The 16,219-nt window shown below is 46.0% G+C and overlaps 1 protein-coding gene across 3 annotated transcripts in view; it reads right to left on the reverse strand.

Moving 5' to 3' along the window:
* GRK5 (G protein-coupled receptor kinase 5) overlaps positions 1-16,219 on the reverse strand; it is a 264,271-nt gene that overhangs the window by 147,793 nt on the left and 100,259 nt on the right. The window lies entirely within an intron of this gene.

Raw genomic sequence — 16,219 nt, forward strand, 5'->3', positions numbered from 1 at the left:
GGTTTGGAGACTTGTTGGAAAGATGCTAGCTGGCTGCAGAAAATAAAAATGTTATATGAAAGTAATAGGTGGTATTCTACTGTAAGACAGTATTTGCATCTGCATCACCTGTTACTTTAGACACAGGATGCAGCTTTCTGTAGGATTTCAATTCATTGTTACCTAACATTGAGAGTGAAAATCATTAGTAAAGGCCAGAGGAGTTACCAACATAGATCTCTTTTCATGGACAATAATGAGTTTACAACCGTTGCCAATTGAATGAGAAGAGAAGCCAATATCTTCCAGATACCACTACTTATACTGAGCCTGTAAAGAGCCTTTCACAAGTTCATAGCACTAAACAGATGCTTCATACAGGTTGAACCTCTCTTGTCCAGCACCCTCGGGAGCTGGCTGGTGCCAAACCAGAGAATTTGCTGAACCACAGGAGGTTAGTATTATATAGCAGCATTATCAATACTTCCACTGCTTATTGGGCTCTTAAACGACATTTGAGGTAAATGTTCTCAGTACAGAACACTGAGACTCAGGACTGGTGGCTGTAAACAAACTTTATGGGGCTACAGGAAACTTGACCATACCCATGATAGCGGGACATCTGACTAACTAAAATCATGCTGGACCACAGATGTTGCCAGATCAGAGAGTGCTGGACTAGAGCGATTCAACCAGTAATTAATGCCACCAGCATTTACTTTTCCTACAGAGAGCTTAAGCAATTCAGCTGTACTAAATCTAAATTGCAGGCAAATTGAGGCAGGGAATGTGTTTATTTTCTATGCCTCAGAAGCTATAAAATAATAAATAATTGGAGTAACAATTATTAGTCATACAAGTATTGGCATAATCAGGAATACTACCAAAAAGTGATATTAGGATCTGATCCTCCTTTTACTTGATGCCCACTCTGTGCTAGGAGTGTCTTTTAAATTCCAGTTCTCGCATTTTAATCTACAGTGCATTAAGAGCAATACCTTTATTATCAGTTTAAGAACATTTCAAAATAGCATCTTAAATGACTATTTGAAAAGTAAGTAGAAGCTGTGAATAACTGTCCTGACTGAGATAAATGTAGTCCCATTCCACAAAAATTCTTTCCTAGAAGAAAATCAAGGACTTAATATCCTCAAATCAGTTTGTTTTCATCCTTTCTTAAAAACATAATCATAACAAAGATGTCTTTGTTAGGTTCATCATAAAAATGTCATGCCTCTCTTCCCCTTATAAAACTAGAAATTAGGATCCACCAGAATATAATGGATCAGATTTTTATTTACACAATGTCCCTTTACCCTTCTTCTTGCACTGTGAAGAGGCCTTAAAGTACTATACTTATAATTTATTAAATTAAAATGGTTGCACATTTAATAACGCATTATATTTATATTCGCTTTATGGTCCTTTAACCTTGGCAAGATGGTATAAAGGCATAAGTGAAATTGAAAATTAGATCCAGTATCTTAGTGCCTATTAGAATGCTCTGAATCAGGAAGTGCTACAAATTTAATAAAAATGTTAATAGAGTTTCTTATATATTAAAGATGTCAAAACTGTTCTCAAAAATAAATGTCAATCGAAACAAACACACTTTGTCTAATTTTATAAAACTTTCATTTTTCATTAAGAAAACAAAAAAATCTGTAAAAAATATCAGTTTTTGAAAAACTGAAATTGGTTTGGTTTCTTTTTTCTTTTCTCTCCTCATTTTTCCTTTTTTCCTCTTGGAAACTGGGAAAAAAGAGGATAAAATGAGGAAGAAAATGGGGAAATGGGGAATCTTTCAGTTTTCAGCTTTTTGTCAAAAATGAATGTTTTCTGTGGAAATAAATGAAGAGGCACTTTTATTGAAAAAGTGTTTTAAAAACACAAAGTTCCAAGCAGTGCTGTTATCACATCTATTGACATTTGTATGTGCCTATAAAATAGGAGAGTATTTCAATGAAATGAATTAGATAATACTAATAAGAATAATAAACATCTTCTCCAGAATAATATGATTTGTGAATATTAAGCGGAACAGCTCTTCTGGAATAACTCCCCATCTGTAGACACTTTTATTCTGAAAAAAAAATATTTTTCTGGTATAACTCAATCCACTAGGCAAAAGTTTTCATACAAAACTTCTTTTTCACACACAAAAAATGAAGGTTTGGGTCTGCAGTATTTTGCAAATGTGTGTCAAATTCACCAAACTGTTTCATTTGGGGGAAAAAAAATCCAGAAAAGCTAAGAAGGTTTCTTTTGACTTTTCAATTCAGATTAGCTTTTCATAATTGAACTATAATTGAACTAATTTTATTTTTAAAAATTAAAAAGGTTAAAAAATACAAAAATAGAATAGATGTTTTGGTTTCGATCTAACTGAAATAATTTTTCCCCTGGTGTTTTGGTTTCACCCATAGAATTGAAAAGTCAATTATTATTCCAGGTCTAATTCTGGAATAGCACCTGGTATGGACAGCCCTTTCACTCCACTTTTCTCCCCTATTAAAATGATGCATGCATATGTGTGTACTCACCTACACAGACACAGATGTGTGTACAGACAGTTATATGTCTCTGATCCAGCACCATTTAAGATGACGGGGATTTTGCCATAGACCTCAGCGGAGCTTAATCAGGCCCTGTTTGCTCACAAATGATTTCCTCTGACCTGCTCTTTCCCTTTAGTGGTATCAATAGCAAAATTCCAGTTGACTGCAGTAGCGCAAGCATAGGATTTTAGTATAAATTCAGCTTCCCTTTTCTCTCCCTAAAACCAGCATAAACTAACTCAATTTTAAAGAAAAATTCCTTACCAATTAGGTAATAATACTTAACATGAACACGGAATACTTAGATCGCACTTTACCATTTCAAACCTCCGTACAAGTATTAATTAGTGTTAATGACTCATATTACCTAATAAGATAATGACAAACCCTGCAGCTCACAATATCTAATTTCTATTTTAAGCAATAGATAAGAGGCATCTCGTAAAGGATATATTTTCTTCGAGATCCCTTTCTGCCTATTACTCTGACAGCTTTTGAAAGCTGAGTGCATTATGGAATTTTTCTTTTTAATTTGTGGGCAAGTATGTATTACACAAAACACACTTTTGTCCACAAAAAGGGGTTTCAGCAATAGTATCTCTGGGTTTGGGGGGGGGGGGTTATTGATACAGGTCAACATGGTGGCCTAAGCATTATTGGAAAAGGAGAAGGGGATTCATTGCCTGCCCTTTAGGGGAAACAGCAACGGCTTTCTTGGTTTCTCGCTGGGTTGCCATTGCCAAGGTAATGCTTAATGGATTAAGTCTTGTGAAATAAATTCTGTAAACAGAATGTGGGCTGAGATCATTTAAACTCATTTCCCCTGTGTCCCCTTACAGTCCTGGAAGCTGTCAAGTGCAGGCAGCCTGCAAGCAGACTGTTCTCCCAGTATTAGTCTTGAGTCTCAATAGATGCATAAAACAGCTTGTTTTTCACATACTTTCTGTGACGGTATTACAAAAAACGCTTCTCAGTTTCACCCATCGCCTTAAACTGAATATAGCTAATACCCGCAAGGGCACCAAACATTGCTCTATTTGTCCCTCATTAGAACATTAAAGGCGTATGTTTATGGAAGAATTATACACGATTCTGAAGGGTTTTAAATAAAGGGACTGCACCAGAGATGGGTTTAAGAACAAACAATAACATTGAGGCTTGAGCGGTATCTTTTCAAGCGCTGGAAGCAGATGTAGCGTGAGACCAGGCTTGTGATCCAAATTGGGAGAGGGCATGACCTGGAATTACGTATCACACCTGAGAAAGTGTTCTAGGGATAATGCTGATAAGGCAGAACCCTCCTAGAGAGAATGTGAAAGAAGTGGGCAGAACATTCAATGCATGGAAGGGGGGAGGCTGCTCCTAGTGTAGAATCAACCTGAGGGTGAGGAAGGGCTGTGCAGGCAACGTTCAAAGAAAGGGCCCTGAAGGACGAGAAAGGCCCAATCTTCATTTCTTATTTAGAAATAAATCAGTTTCACATTTCAGTATTAATGAAATCCATAAATCTACATAACTTTTTCCAGACCAATAAATCCTTTCAGAGGCTTTTAGCAGTTTCTCCAATTTTGACATATTTTGATTCACTCATCCACAGACCTCTCTTTTTTCCATTCAGTGGAAACCCTCTCATGCAAGCTGGGAGAGGTTGGGCAGGATTTCAACTTGAGCAGGAAGTGAACAAGAGTAAGATTCATACGCATAGCACGGATTCAGTTGCCATGAGAATGATGTCACCAGCTGGGTGAGGAGAAGCAGTCAATCTCCAAGGACACTACCACTAAGTAAACAAGAGTTGTTCTAAGCAGGCCTTCAAAGATGAGGAGCTGAGCATAACTGGCTGCCATGCCTTCACCACTGTATTATTTTGCCATGCAAAACTTCTAGCCCAGCTAGCTATTCAGCCTTTTGGACACGGTTCTTCCAGAAAGGACAGCACATGGTAGATCATTGTGTGGGATTCTCAATTACCCCTTGCTACAGGCAGGAAGTTGACAGTGTGTTCATTGACAGAGCTGGGTTTCCCATTAGGCACAGTAGTGATGTAGTTGGGGTGGCAGCATTCTAGGGGTTTCTAAACATTCATATTTTGCCCCTCCTGCGTCCTAGCAGAGGGCAGGACCAGTGGAGGGAGGAACTGCCCCCACTTAGCCCTGCTGGAATGTAGAGTTGCCAGGTGTCCGGTATTAACCTGGACAGTCCAGTATTGACCCGGACAGTCCGATATTTTCGCCTCCTGTCCGGTAAAAAAATTCAGAAAATAGTGGACACCTAAAATGTCCAGTATTTTCTGTTTTTTTCCCGGCTAGGAAGCGAAAATCCCAGGTGCTTACCTGGTTCCACAGGGGAGCAGGAAGACAAGATGGTGGATGGCTGTCGGCTGCCTGTTAGGGCCAAAAGGCCTCAAAGTCATTTCTTAAAGGGGGAATTTTAATTTTTAAATTTTTTTTGCTTAATAACTCTTGGGGTCTTTTTTTTTTTCCTCAACAACTTTCGTCTCACCTTTTTTTTTTTTCCTCAATAGAGTTTTTTCCCCAGTGTTTTTTTTGGAGGGGTGGGGGAGATGTTCGGTATTTTTGGTTAAACCATCTGGCAACCCTTCTGGATTGCTCCTTGCTCAGCCTGGCAGAAAGTCACCTCCCAGTGGGGTCAGTGAGTGCACCTTAGGACAGGGCTTGGGAGAGTGGGTCCCTGGTGGGGGGAGGGGAGGCTTGTGGGAAACTCTGGGTTGTTGGGGGTGGGGCACTTGTGGGGGGGCACTGGGCAGCGGGGGGGTCTGTGGGTGGTGAGGTGTTAAAAGTGGCAGCATGCCCTCCCCCATCCCCCACCTGCAATGGTTAGGAGTTCCAAGATGCTGCAGGGGTCCCTGGAGCTCTAGCCTACATAGGGTGGTGGCATGACCCTGAAGCGCCTGTCTGGCTGCGGAGGCGCCCCACATCTGCGAGCTGCTGCATGTGGCAAGGGAACCCTGGAGCTCCTGGCCACTGCAGGAGAGGGGCTCTGAGACCCTACAGCTGGGGGTGCCTACAGTGTAAATCCAGCCCTAATATACCACAATTGAGTAAACACATGGGCTGTGTCTAGACTGGCAAGTTTTTCCGCAAAAACTTGCCAGCTGTCTACACTGGCTGCTTGAATTTCCGCAAGAACACTGACGATCTCATGTAAGAAATCAGTGCTTCTTAACTTGTTCATAACTCAAAGATATGGCCAAATGCTGCCTTTGATTTAAAAACCAGTGGGAACAACACATGCTTTTTTGACCCCCAGTCTGCTAGTTTTGCATAGAAACTGAAAACATGTATTTTTTAAAACAGCCGTGCTTACCTTTCCAACCACTTCCACTGCAGAAACCTATCGAAGTACATGCTGTCTAGGTATTCTTGAAATGGCTCTCCACTTAGGTAGTCAAGGACAGATCTGTCTCAGATGAAAAAGAGGTCCTGAACCTACACATACTTGCACAGGGGACACAGTACTTCTAGCAAGTATCCCCAGCTGATGTCAAATGAATTCAGTGGAAGTACTCAAGTGAGTGACATTGCACATGTGTATAAGTGTGTGCAACTTAGGCCCAAAGTGACATAGAGGAAAATAATTGTTTTCTTGATGTTCTCTGGAAATAGATATTTCTGTGTATTCAATAGCAGGATGATTGTTAGTACAAAGAGCTTCCCCAGCTACAGTGGAAACCAAACCACTCGCAGAAGGAGCTGAGGCCTCAATCCCGCAAACCTTTACATTCGTGCTCAAAGATAAGCACATGAGGAAACCATGGAATCAGTGGGACTAGTCATGTGTGAAGTTAAGTATATTGCCTAGATGTTTGCAGGCCTGGAACCAGTAATACAGCCTCTTCCTGACTTATGAACCGGTTACGGACCAAGCAATTGGTCGTAACTCGGTTCGTTCATAAGTTGGACCCCATAAAGTTACACGCGACCGCGCTGTTCGTAAGCATGGATCGCCTTCGTAACTCGGGGTCCACTATTTACGGCAGTTTTGGGCGTAACTTGGGGACCAGCTGTACTACAGGTTGGTCCAGTACTCTCAGGACCTGATAGGTCCCGAACGAGGGGATTTGCCAGACCGGTCCCTCCTCTTCTGGCCTGTGTTAACACCGGGTTAGAGCTCCAGCCTGTCACTGCTGCTGCCCCACCCACCCGGGGCTCTCTAAATGCTGCTAACCCTGGGGTAGAGCTTCGCAGCCACCTGGTTTTACAGCTGGGGCTGGAGCTGCACAGTTGGGGCAGAGCAGCTCAGCAGTTACCAGGCTCTATGACTGGGGCTGCAGTTGCACAGCCAAGGCTGGGGCAGAGCTTTGTGGCTGGGGCCAGAGCTCCCCACAGTGCCAACTGTTCCACCCCCCACACACATTGGGTTGCTGGTGCCACCTAACGTGCTCCTGCTCCACTGCCAGCCCTCCCTTTTCCTGGGCTCTGTGGTCCAGGAACATCCATGGTCCATGCCGGACCACAGATGTTGCTGGACCAGGGAATCCCAGCTAAGGGAGGTACAACCTGTACAAATGTTGCCATATTTTTTTAAAAAAATCAATCTTATGATTACAGCTGGTCAGAAAATATTACTCCCTATTCCATAGCCCCCATGGAACATTTTGATGAAAATAATAAGAATAAAGCCTAAACATTTTCAACGGAAAATTTGAATTTGATGAAAAAACAATTCCCCCTTCCCTCCATCCACCCACAAAATTGTAAAATTTCCAAGCAAACCAGAATCTTACTCTGGGAAATTTTTAGTCAAAAACTCCATTTTCCAAATGGAGCAAAATACTGTTTCAGTGGAAAATGATAGACTAACCCTATTTATAATATTTGATCACGAATTTTATAAAATGACAATAAAAATCATGCATGTATAGACCAATGCCGGGGGAATTGAAAATGGAAAGACAGTTGCAACTCTACCTTTGTCGTTAGTCCTTATGAACATTCTAATCGAACAACAGTCGAGAGGAAAAATGGACATGAAAATTTGATAAGATTTGAAAGGGAACTTTGATTATTATTTATTTCTATTACCATAGTATGTAGGAGCCGTTAGCATGGATCAAGACCTCTGCACAGATTGCAGCCTCTTTGTACATAGTTTCTGTGACCATTTCAGTATTTGAGTTCTGTGATCACAAATGCCCACAAAGAGTTAATTTTACACTCAGAAGTTCAGTATCTGACTTATGTGTTTGACTGTAACATGTGCAGTTCTCACTGTTGGTTGTTTACTTAAGTCATTCAATCTGGGAACAGAAAGCGTCAGATGTAACTAACCAAGGCTCTGATCCTGCCATCTGATCTGCATGGAACCTTACACCCAAACCAAAGCAGGGGCATAGGGTCTCCCCAAGTAGATCGGATTGCAGAATGCGGGCCATGAATTGTAGCAACTGAAAGTGGGTACTACTTTGCAACTGATTAGTAGCTTATACAAAAACTAGAAGATTTGCCTGGTGTTGCTCCAGTCCTTAACTCAATTTTCGTTTTTTGGAAAATAAAATAAAAAATATACATACTTGTCCAGGTTCATCTACCCCCTGTGCTCCCCAGCCAGAGTGAAGAATGCAGCAAACTGTGCACTTTCCCCTTGCTCCCTGATGAAGAACAGTCAGCAATGTTCCCATAGGAACCGGGAAGAAGGGGAGAGCCTCAGCTCCCTCCGCCCTCCCTAAAGGGCACCTGGGGGGAAAAGACTTGGGACTGAGGCAGTCTCAGCCAGGGGTGGAGTGTGCACCCCTAACCAGACCCTTTACCTGCTTGGTGATTGTGTCTCTTTTCTGTATGGTTTTATGAGAAGCAATCCTATTCCAGGCACATCCCATTTTCCTGGCACAATCAAATTATTACTTTGCTTTACGTTATGATAAGAGGAGGCAGCATACAGAATTTGGTGGTCCTAGTTCTCACTGTTTAGGAGGAGTTCTTGAACACAGACAGACAGACAGACAAACTTTCTCAAATACATAATGCTGGGCTCAATGCAATTCCCAGAAAAGTGTTGCCCACATTGCTAAATATCTACACTTTTGTTAACTGGTACAATTGCTAAAAACTCCGGTCATCTGAAGAAATGGGATGTGCCCACGAAAGCTCATGATACCATCAACATATTTTGTTAGTCTATAAAGTGCTACCAGACCATTTGTTGTTTTTTCCTGTACAGACTAACTCGACCTTCCCCCGAAACTTCTGGTACAGTTAAGTTAGGGTAAAACTGACCATTAACACTAAATTGCCCTTAAAGGATTGAACAGGGTTGAAGGTACACAGTGCGCAAGAGAGTGGAAGGAGGAAGGGATCTAGAGACACTTGCATTTCTTTTGCCTGTGCAATAACTGGTCTGTGGATTTTCAGAGAACTTTAGTCTATGAGTCCTATACCTTTTAAAATTGAATTTAAGGTAAGGAAATAATGTAGATTTTCTGCAGGCTTGGAAGCCTCGGTACAGGGCCCAGTTCTTTGGAGGGAACTCCACCAAGGCACAATTCTTAGAATAGGAAAAACAGAAGGATGGTGTAGTAGTTGAAGCATATGTAATGTGGATTCTGTTCCTGCCTCTGCCACTGACTTATTGCTCAGCAACCTTGGGCAAGCCTCTTTACCACCGTTTTCTCATCTGTAAAGCAGGTGTGATAATACTTCCCTTCCTTACAGAGTTTAACGAGGTGTCATTCATTAATCTATTTCTAAAGTGCTTTGAGATCTTCCGAGTGAGGACATCACAGAATTACTAGTGAGACTTCATAAAAGCCAAAGTATCTGAAAAAAATCACTCATCTGAAGGTCTTGATTAGCGATGGGCAACCTGCAGCCTGTCAGGGTAAGCCACTGGCAGGCCACGAGACAGTTTCTATATATTGAGCATCTGAAGTGGCCATGGTTCGCTTTTCCCGGCCAGTGGGAGCTGCGGGAAGTGGCAGCCAGCATGTCCCTGTGCCTCATTGCCTCCCACAGCTCCCATTGGCTGGGAACGACAAATCACAGCCACTAGGAGTTGCAGGAGGATGTGCCTGCCCACACTGAACGTAAACAAACTGTTTCGCGGGCTGCCAACAGTTTACCCTGATGGGCCGCTTGCAGGCTGCAGATTGCCCACTGCTGGTCTCGATCATGTTTTTAAAGAGCATGAATTTTTTAAAATCTAACTTTCACGAAAAAGCCAGCCTGTGAATGGTATGGTTAGAATTTGGAGCAACTTACTCTGTTCATCCTGCCTACAAAATCTCTGACACAAAGAAGAATATTTTTAACAACACTGAACTCAGCCTTGCCAAAAAAAGAAGTTCAGAGTTAATTTTACCATGTTCAAGACAGACATGAATGACTTGCAACAGGTTAACTGCAAGGGGAAGAATTATTTTTTTTAAACCAAGCATTAAAAATGGTAACATTAATGTTGAGCCTTTTAATTATAAACATCCGTAAGTCTAAAGGCATAACAAGATAAAAACACCTTCAATCCATAACAAGAATACTCTTTACTGAAGAGTTAAAGTTTGCAATAAATCTAGTTTGCCACAAGCTAAAATTCTTGACAGCCAATCTGGTGTAATGCCACAAATCAGTGTAACATAACAAACAGCAGACGTATTCTGTGGCACAGCTTCCCTATAAACTTCAATCTCTGTGAAAAAAAATCTTGATTTATTATATAGCTTTTGGACAGTTACGAAAGAAAATTTGCCAAAGATCAGAATAATCAACTCTTTCACCCAAGCAGTTTTTTATGAAAGAATAAAGCACAGAATGGGTCTGAGCAAAATAAATAAAAATTCCACACTTTTAACCCACAGAACCTTTTGCGTCATTCAGAAATATTTGCAGACATTAACAATCTTTTATCATCAAAAAAGCACTCCAGCCTTCAAAATTAGGACTTTTTTTTGTTAATTTTTTTTGGTGGCCTTCTAACACTCCTGTTTGTGCCGTTACTTGCTTGTAAACACTGACTGATGTTATTTGTCAAAGCAAGGTTTTTTAAAGATACATGTAGCTGATTCCCCTGAAAACTCCTCTGTTTTGCCAAGCTATTCTCTGCAGGTTATAAAAATAGTAGTATGTAATTTACAAATAGTATCTGTAATAGGATTCATTGTTGTGGACGTCTGAACTCCATGTTTCATTTTCTGAAAGGGAAACTAATACTTCATACTCCTCTTGGGAATGCTAGTTGTTTTAATGCAATTTACTTCTTATTTTGGATTCATGAAGAGGGTTGCAAACAGAAACATACATTAGCCATTCATAACAAATATACTAGCCCCATTCAGAACATGTAAAGGCATTACTATTGCATCATTCTGAACAGCCCTGTTGTTCCACTAGCCCGTGTAATTACCACACAATGCAGGCCAGACAGTTTCCTGGTGGAAGGTGCTGTGTACTTAGGACCAAATAAAATAGTCATGGTAAATAAATAAATAATGAAAATAAATGAAGGCTGTTTTGAAATCTGACTCAATAAATGGCTTCTTGGCTAAATGGCACTTTGGTAAAGATGCTCCCATATTTGTTGATTTATCAAAAAAATTGCTGCTCACTTGTGCTTAGATATTTGTATCTGTGCAGAAGAAGAAGGGGGTTATTAAGCAAGACTTTCAGCAAGACACCAGATGATGGATAGTCAAACACAGAGTCTCCTGTAAACACAGAGAGAACCAAAAGGTATGAGCTGACTCATAATTGTGTCAACACAGGTTGCAGACCCTTGGTTTATTTCAGCCTGCCTGTTTTTCACAGATTTCTTTTTCACGCTGCATTTTTTAAACAGCTTCTTTTCAATACACCTATGTGGGATTGTGACGTACTCATGCTGAGTAAAGCCCAGACCTACTGATGAAGGTGGGGGCCCAGGGGAGGGGACAACTGCCCCAGGTCTCAGAGATTCAAAAGGGCTCCAAGTGGCTGTCTGAACCTCAGACCCTTTAAATTGCTGCCGGAGCCTTGCGCAGCATACCCCAGGCCACAGTGAAGGCTGATAGAGGGATGCACAGTGCACTCCGGGCAGCCCCAAGCCCCGTCCTTTCCAGGAGCACAGAGCTGCCCCCTCCCATCTTGCCGAGGGGCCCAGCAATTGCGTAGACCCTCCAGTATTGCCTGCATCCTTCTGTAGTCTTATTAAAATCAATGTGTAAAGTGCTCCTCAACAGGAATAAGGATGGCAGGATCTGGATTTCTTTTTATTTCCATCTGTCCCCTAAAATGCATCAACCACTATCTTTTTTTAATCAGCACAATCCTTCCAGCAAAGCCACATCTGATCACTTCATCCCAAGGGAAACTTTCTGCCTGCATTTTTTTCCTGGTCCATTAATAAAAAGATACCAAGCCAACACATTTTAGGAGGGAATTGTCACAAATAAATGCCAGAAACGACACCTAGATAATATTTCAGAAACAATAAAAGTTGAGACAGATCAAGTTTTTTTTTTAAACAATGTTCCTTGAATGTTATTGTGTGTTTCTATGCAGCAGGATGTCTCAAGCAGTCCAGGTTTCCACATTAGGAATCAAGGTTAATTGAACAACAGAGATAATTCCATATGCAAATCACAATATATTAAGTTTCCCTTGCTCCAAGTAAGTTCCCTACCTTCAGAAATTGTTTCAAGGTTTGAGTGAATATAGACCAAACAACTGTCCATGAACTGGAAGAGACAGTTTTGTTCTTTATGTCCATTTCCCTCCTTTAGCTCCCTTCAACCACATAATGAGGGAAATGAAATTTGCTGGAAACCATGAAAACAGTTTACTAGCTTTCCACATATTTTCCTTGCATAAATGGCAAATTTGGTGTGTAAACCATAGCACATTGGTCAGGCCCCCTGAGTCCCACCAAAGTCAGACAAATTAGGGAATTTGCTATCTCAGTTGTTACAGTTTCTTGCCTTTCATTTATTCCTCGCCAGTGTCTGGATTTACGTCAGAGGGGAAAAATAGGAGTTTGGCTAGTTAAAGTTAACCTGTTATGGATGGAACGGTAACATCATGCTTTCCAGCATATACCCATTAACATTACTCAGTAATGATTGCAGTTAAGAAAATGCTGAAATTTTCCAGATGCGAGAGGAGAAATTATACTCTGTGGAAACAGCAACTGCAAACCCCAATTCCAACTTTTTAATATTTGTTTCACAACAATAAAACAAAGTAATTTTAAAAAATAAGCTTTACGAGGCCTCTATAAAAGTGCATAAAGACAGTGCTATGACATGCATTCTGGATGGCTATTGCTGAGTGAGTCTGCCTGGCTGTACAAAGTGTGTACGACTTGCATATTACCTCCAGAATAAAGTATTAATGTCCAAGCACACTGAAAGGCTCGCTGCTTTTACCAAGTCTCCTACTTCCAGACAGAGGGCTACTTCTTTCAAGACAATGTTGGGTGATGCAGAAAAAGATCCATTTCCATACTGAAGAGCCTGTTATGCACAATGTTGGCCCCATATGGGCCAACCAAAGCATCTGGTACACATGCCCATAACTGTTTAATGGAGGTACACCTTGTAAAGGAAAGACCTCTTTGGCTGCTAGAACCTGCACTTGTAACACCGGCCAGTGGAACAGAACCTGGGACCTCTGGAACTTAAGTGTAGGAGCTTCTACTGCATGAGTTAAAAAGCCAGCTGGCTCAGGTAAGGCTGTAGAGCAGACTAATTATTCTCTCTGTAAGTGGTCTAAGAAGCATGACATGGGACAATACACCACACACAGAACATGTGTTGGTTACACACAAACAACCAGAGAGGCATGGACATTAATACTTTGTCCTCTGCCATACTGTGGCGGGGTAGCCCCGCCCCTCCCGGGAGGCGCCGGCACGCCGCAGAGAGGGGGGGAGGACTCAACCCCCGGGACGGCACAGCCCGCCGCCTGCGGCTTCAGCACAGGGAAGCCGGCGCCCCGGCCGGGGAACGAGCCGGGGCGGGCGGGGGCGAGGGAAGCCGCCGCGGCACAGGCGGCCGCGCACGGGGCAGGAGCGGGGGAACCGGCACCCCGGCCGGGTGACGAGCCGGGGCCGGCAGTTAGCGCCGGAGGGGGACGAGGGCGGGGTGACGTCAGGGGGACGTCACCTGACGCTCTACCCTGGGAGGGGCCGCAGGCAGACGAAGGCGCTGACGTCATCTGCCTGCGACCGGCGGCCCATTCAAAAGCGGCCGGGCGGCAGGCAAGAGGGGGAGACGCCGAGGAGACATTTCCCCCGCAAAGACCAGCGAGCGTAAGCTGGTGTTGGAGGCCCTGGGTGGGGGCCGAGGGAACACCCAGGTGAACCGCTGGTTCCGGGGGGGAAGAAGTGGCCCAGGGCAGGGATGTGGACCCTGAGAGCAGGGGAGTTTAGGGGTCTCGACCCCCCCTGTTAGGTGGGGAGTTTTTCCCGCACCTTAGGGCCCTGGGCTGGGGTCCGGAGCGAGGGCGGGCCCGGACCCCCTTCCCCCAACCGCCGCGGGGCGCACACCGAGTAAGTTGCGTGCAGCGGCAAACAACGCTTTGGTGACTGAGGGGGCGGACATAAGCCCCCCCCGGGGGTCAATCCCCTACACGTGGTGGAGAATGTGGGTACAGTAGGCCCCGGAACGGGGGCCTGGACGGGGTAAGGGAAATTAACAAGATATCGATTAGCAGGACACGATGGATGCAAACAAGGTCTTGGAATGGTGGACGGAGACCCAGAAAGTGCAACAGCAGCAGCAAATGCAAGCGCTACAACAACTCCTCAACCAGTTTCAGGAACGGCAGGAGCAGATGGCGCGAGGGACACCAGTGACGGTACCGGGGGCAGCTGGAGGGTCCGGAGGGGCAGAGGGGGTCGGCACCCAACTACCTATACGCCTCACGAAACTGGGGCCGGACGACGACCCAGAGGCATTTCTGGTGACATTCGAGAGGGTGGCCACCGCTGCGAAATGGCCGCCAGAACATTGGGCGACCCTCCTCGCACCCTACCTATCGGGGCCGGCCCAATTGGCCTACCGGGGAATGTCTGCCAACGACGCCTTATGCTACTTTAAAGTCAAGGAGGCCATTTTAGATCAACTCGGGGTCACCCCGGAGACCCACCGCCGCCGGTTCCGCGAGGCCAAGTACGACCCTCGCGAGCGACCGCGGGCAGTGGCTCAGCGGGTAAAAGAAGCAGGGATGCGATGGCTCGAGCCGGAGGCAAAGACGGGGGTCCAGGTGGCCGACCTAGTGATACTGGAACAGTATGTCCGCATCCTCCCAGCCGAAGGACAGCAGTGGGTCCGGCGGCACCTCCCAGAGACACTGGACGAGGCGGTGACCCTTATGGAACACTACCTGGCCGCCGAGGGGCCGGTAGGGAAGGAAGCCACAGGAACCTCGAGAGAACCTCGGAGGAGCGAGACAGGGACGGCCAAGCCGGCAGGGGCCCAACACGCCGGAGGAGGATCCGGGGGCTCCCTGGGGCCCCTCCCGACAAGAAGGTTGGCACCACGGTGGAGCCGCCCAGGGGGAGAGGCCAGGATAGACCGAGCAACGGAAACGGGGCCGGGCGCCCCACCGCCCGAGGGGGCCCCGAAGGTAGTCTGCTACCAATGCGGTCAGGAGGGCCATTACAAAAGGGACTGCACCCTGATGGACTGCACCTTCGGGCAGAGGCGCACGGGAGGCACGGACAGGAGGACGGCTAGCGTGGCGCAGGTGACGAATTTACCGTGGTGACGGACCATGCCCCATTGCAGTGGATGCAGCAGATGAAGGACACCAACCCACGGATTTTGCGGTGGTACCTCAGCCTGCAGCCCTACCAATTTCGGGTCATACATCGCCCGGGGACCAACAATGGAAATGCAGACTGGCTGTCCCGCGTGGCCGAGAACTCGGAAACAGAGACGGCGAGTGGGGCACCAGACTTAAGGGGGAAGGCGTGTGGCGGGGTAGCCCCGCCCCTCCCGGGAGGCGCCGGCACGCCGCAGAGAGGGGGGGAGGACTCAACCCCCGGGACGGCACAGCCCGCCGCCTGCGGCTTCAGCACAGGGAAGCCGGCGCCCCGGCCGGGGAACGAGCCGGGGCGGGCGGGGGCGAGGGAAGCCGCCGCGGCACAGGCGGCCGCGCACGGGGCAGGAGCGGGGGAACCGGCACCCCGGCCGGGTGACGAGCCGGGGCCGGCAGTTAGCGCCGGAGGGGGACGAGGGCGGGGTGACGTCAGGGGGACGTCACCTGACGCTCTACCCTGGGAGGGGCCGCAGGCAGACGAAGGCGCTGACGTCATCTGCCTGCGACCGGCGGCCCATTCAAAAGCGGCCGGGCGGCAGGCAAGAGGGGGAGACGCCGAGGAGACATTTCCCCCGCAAAGACCAGCGAGCGTAAGCTGGTGTTGGAGGCCCTGGGTGGGGGCCGAGGGAACACCCAGGTGAACCGCTGGTTCCGGGGGGGAAGAAGTGGCCCAGGGCAGGGATGTGGACCCTGAGAGCAGGGGAGTTTAGGGGTCTCGACCCCCCCTGTTAGGTGGGGAGTTTTTCCCGCACCTTAGGGCCCTGGGCTGGGGTCCGGAGCGAGGGCGGGCCCGGACCCCCTTCCCCCAACCGCCGCGGGGCGCACACCGAGTAAGTTGCGTGCAGCGGCAAACAACGCTTTGGTGACTGAGGGGGCGGACATAAGCCCCCCCCCGGGGGTCAATCCCCTACACATACATACATGCACCTGTTG

This window comes from Pelodiscus sinensis, chromosome 8, assembly GCF_049634645.1.
Source record: "Pelodiscus sinensis isolate JC-2024 chromosome 8, ASM4963464v1, whole genome shotgun sequence".
NCBI classification, from domain to species: Eukaryota; Metazoa; Chordata; order Testudines; family Trionychidae; genus Pelodiscus; species Pelodiscus sinensis.